Genomic DNA, 4,769 nt, shown 5'->3' with positions numbered 1-4,769 from the left:
CAGTACCCGGAGGAACAGCAGAAACGCCCCCAGCCAGGGGGCAAGGGAGCCCCACGGGGGAGGAAGCGGCTCAGCGCCCTGCCCCGCGGAAGGGAGGCACCGCCTGTCTCCGGGAGCAGCAGCTGGCTGCCCAGCCCTAGGGAAGTACGTCCCGCGAGTCCAGGCCGCTGCGTGCCTCAGGCGGAGGGGCGCCCCCCGCCGGGGGGACTGCTCCGTGCCTCCCACGGCGCGCGTGTGTGAGGTCGGGGAGAAGGGCCTGGCCTCGGAGTGCGCCTCAGGCTCCGCGCGCACCGCGGCGGCGTTTAGTAGCGCTCCAAGGGATCGGCCAGAGCCGCTATTGCTGAACCGCGGAGGGCTTCGCCCATGGAAAGTTACTGATCGGAGAAGAATGCGGGCACCGGAGGGGGAACCCCCAGACACCCTCCCACCAGGGCTGCCCGCGAGGGGAACCCCCAGACATCCCCCCACCAGGGCTGCCCGCGAGGGGAACCCCCCAAGCAGCCCCCCCACCAGGGCTGCATGTGCAGAATCACCCCCTAGAAACAAACGTCTTCTTACGACTGCATGCTCGGGAAATCCCCTCGTACAAATCCCCCAACAAGAATGCTTGCGGGGGGGGGGGAGGAGAGGGGGCAGGAGGAAGGGCAAAACCACCCCCGAGAAAGAATGCGTGCAAGGAGACCCCCCAAAAGCAACCCCCAATAGGGATGCATGGGGCAGCAGAAGGGGACTCCCCCGACAAGAAGCATTGGGGATCCCACTGAAACACCCGAAAATAGAAAACAGGCGTGAATGGGCCCCCCAACGCAGAGTCGTGCCCCGGCACCAGGCACGGCGGTTCCCTCCCCCCCCCACAAGAATACATGCAGGAGGGGGACGGCAGAAACTGTACCCCTAGCGCCAGGGCTGAACGTGTTGGGGGCCGGCCCCACGCTGCAGGCTCCCCACAAAGCCCCAATCACACCGTTCGAGGAAGAGAAGCCCCCTTAGCCACCAAACCACCCAGCGGGGCAGGGGCTGTTTGCGGGGCGTTCGGCAGTAACACTACATGGTAGGAGAAGCACATGGCCACTTCCAATTACCTGGTCCGCTCCACAGCTGCCCCGATCGCCGCACGAGCCCCAGAAAAGCTTCCGCGGGGGGGGAAAATAACCTTCCCCGAAGCAAACCTCCCATTCGATTACCGCGAGCGAAGACCCCAACCGGGTAATAAATATTCACATGATGATGCCGCCAGCAGGTCTCTGCCGCGGCAGCCCAGGCCACACAGGTAGCTGCAGCAGCTGCTCTTCCTCGACTCTGCTGCTGCCCTCAGCTCGCATCCTCCTGCAGCAGCCTGGCAGCACCTTCCTGCCAAGGGATCTTTAAGTCAGAACCAGAGCGGCTTCGGCCTCCCACCCCCTGCCTAGGAAAGGGAGGGGGGGAAAAGGCGACTCAAAGTCCCGTGTTCACCAGGCTGCAGCTGATCAAAGCCCTGCAGGCTGCACCACGCAGCTGCCCCGTGTGCGGGGCTTGTAAACCAGCCCTCCACGCCGCCCGCTGCTGCTGCTTCTCTAGCCTCTCGGATCCTGCTCACTCTGAGAACAGCGGCGGCAGCACAGCTCGCAAACCTCCCCCCCTCAACTTTTTTTTCCCCTTGCTTTCCCACGCTGGCTGAATGTGACTTGACCCCGTTTCAAAAAAGTTTGACATAGTGCTTTAACATTTCCGCATTCCTCCCCGACTACAAAGGCTGCAGCCGCCTCCTTCTGCTTTCTGTCTCTGCTCTCTGTCTTCACACTCAATGAAATCCTTCATGTGCCTCTGCCAAAGGCAGCCACATACCGCAAGGGTCGCCGCTAGCGCAACTGCCAGAGGCATGCACCCCAGGGGGGGGAGAGAGAGACATCATTAGGGAGCAAAAACCTTAAGGTGATTCTTATTTGCACTGAGGCAGCGCCAAAGGACCCCTGGTCATAACTGGGGCACTGTTGTGCTAGGTGCTGTATAAACATAATTATTTATATTGTAGGAGCCCCCAAAGGCCTGATTCAGAGGTAGGGCCCCATATGCAAGAGCAATGCAAACACCTAATAATAAATATTACTACTTAGGCTTTTAGTGCTTTTCAGTCAGAGATCTCAAAGGAAGCATGGTCCCGGCAAGAAGATCTTTATTATTATTTGCTAAGCAATCACAATGTGTTTGACCTTGACAAGACAAAAACCAAGAGCAGTCTCTGCCCCAAAAAGCTTCCAGTGGGATGGGGAAATGAACACTTTGCAGGGCACTTCACTGCTGCAGGGAACACTTTATACAAAGTTGATTCCTACAAATACTGAAATTCACTGCAGAAGAATGTACAAAACAGATGCCAAACTACTCTCAGTAGGGGAAAACACATCTGGAATTCTTGATCCTCATTCCCTCCCAACTGATCCATTCCACCAAATTCTTCTCAGAACCTCAAGGACAATTATGGAATTCAGAAACTCATCAGAGTCAGTTCATTTGATGCTTAAACTAGCTGGGACCGGAGATCTCCCACTTATTTTTGGAGGTGGAGGATGGGCTAGCTGGAATGGACGAAAAGGGTACAAAGCATAATTAAATTCATGGAGTACAGAAATCATTCTGTGCTGAAGTTTTTGCATCATACACAGTGTTATGTAATAACGTCTTTATGTGCTGAAAATAACTCAGAACATATGGTTTTATGTACATAATATTATATAATTAAAAGACTTCCGCACAGAAAGACATGCACAGAATTATTTTTTAAACAAACTTGACATGTCCTCTCAGCTGTCAGCTGAAATCAAGTTGGAGGTGCTGGTTCTATCACGCATTCTGAAAACTATGGCAGATAAACTTCAAGGCTCCATCCCTGTTTCTGACCAGTTTAGAAGCATCACTTGGACTGGGGCTACCGAGAAAAAAATTGAGCATCCCTGACTTCATTTGGGAGGAGAAATGGAAGTTTGTGCCAAAAAACTGAGACTCTTTAGCAAATAAAATTTTATGTGCTGTGCACTAGAGTTTTCAGACGTCCGTGCATACATTGCAAGATCTACAGAAACCAAATTTGTGCTCCTAATATACCTTATTTGATTAATAAAAATAGAAATTCCCCAAATGTTTTGTTAAATTAATGTTAAGCTTGTTAAAGCAAGTGACAAACATTGTTAGAAAAACATATACCCCAAAAGTTAGTTAGAAACCTCAAAACTTTAGCATATGTAAATAAAATAATCTAAATATTCAAATGTGTATATTAATACTTTTTCTAAAAAAATCTAGACATGAATATTGACATTACATTACATCTGTATGCACATTACCTTGGCTTATCATTTCCATATTTGTTAATGTTCAGAGCTTTTGAACTGTAACATTCTTGGTTCCCCCCTCTACTTTAACAACCTTGGTCCAGATTCATATACATAGGGCATAAACTACATCTCTGGGTGCAACAGTATTCACTTTTGAGGAAGGACAGGAAGCAGTATTTGCTGCTTGCCCTACTTAGAGGATTTCACATGGGAAAGGTTGCTTTAAATTCCAGCTGGGTCTTTCCTGGAACCCTATTGATGGAGGCTGCCTGTGAGAGGCATTGAATCAGTTACATGTACAACTTCATATTCAGCACGTGCAATGTGGGAGGGATAACATTGCTATTAAGCCCTTATGTTTTCCATTTCCATTGCAACTTTTGTGTTCAAACTTGCAGCTTTAACATTTCACCATTACTAAATTTTGCACATCACAAAACCCATCCTTAAAGCATTCTCTATACAAACACTTATTAGAGAATATATTTGATTGTTCAGTGTAGTATAAATGTTTTCTCTGCATGAATCTGTGATGGTTCAATACTAATAAGTGGTGAAACCATGAATAACTTATGCTACTCATTCTACCAAATAGATTCCAATAAACCATCTATACCATACTACCCAGTTATGTATTTGCTACATTCTACATGATTTTATAGGATTTTAGGAATCTTTCAGAGAGTTTTAAAAGTGCTATGGGGTACTTTTTAATTTTTTTTCTGTGTGTGTCTTTCCACCTGTAAGGCCAGCTGCTTGAGTTACCTTGAACCCTGCTGTGCAGGGTTCAGATGATTCCTACAGACCTCTAAAATGAGCTAATAGCTTTTCTGTACCTAAAAATTAAGTGATTTCAGGCAGAATTTCAAAATATACTTCGGTATAAACATCCAATTAAAAATGGGTGATACTACAAAACAAGTTGCAGCACAGAAAGCAACAGTTTGTCCAAATTTGCAAAATTATTTGATTGTTTAAATCTTAAATAGATTTTAAAGTAATAAAGTTGTTTCATATAACATGCTTTGTAAAAAAAATTATAAATCAGCAAAACTGAACATATTGCCAGATATAAAAATAATCCTGTTTAGTTTTTTTTGCTTTTGAAAATATTTCTAAAATATCTGCTGTCCCCTTTTCATGAGACATTTTACATTTCAGTATTTCTGATTTATAGTATTCTCATTTTGTCCCTTAACATCAGGAGGCTTTGTAATCCATATAACAATACATTTCATATTGCCTTTTTAGTTTAAAATCTCTTCATTAATCTATATATTTAAAAAAAATCTGCATCCATTTTTGGCCACTGGTGTTGTGAAAGTCCATTAAATATTGCTGCTAAAAATAAATTCAAAGTAAAAGTAGTTGCTAATTCTACACAAATTATTACGAAAATATTTGTTGTACTGAAAAATTAGTTCTTGGGGGTGCTCCTAAAAAGGAAGGAGAGATAGA

The 4,769-nt window shown here is 46.3% G+C and overlaps 1 protein-coding gene across 1 annotated transcript in view; it reads right to left on the bottom strand.

Annotated features, from left to right (window-relative positions):
* Window positions 1-1,407, bottom strand: part of CDK6 (cyclin dependent kinase 6) — a 171,541-nt gene extending 170,134 nt beyond the window's left edge. The window contains exon 1 of the mRNA XM_024219050.3: window positions 1,083-1,407. The gene's annotated coding sequence lies outside the window, so the exon portion shown is untranslated. The remainder of the gene's footprint in view (window positions 1-1,082) is intronic.
* Window positions 1,408-4,769: the final 3,362 nt, after the last annotated feature.

Source organism: Terrapene carolina, unplaced genomic scaffold (assembly GCF_002925995.2).
Source record: "Terrapene carolina triunguis isolate 2854851 unplaced genomic scaffold, T_m_triunguis-2.0 Scaffold84, whole genome shotgun sequence".
NCBI classification, from domain to species: Eukaryota; Metazoa; Chordata; order Testudines; family Emydidae; genus Terrapene; species Terrapene triunguis.
Note: the sequence above shows the minus strand (reverse complement) of the source record. Positions and strands in the feature narration are given on the sequence as shown.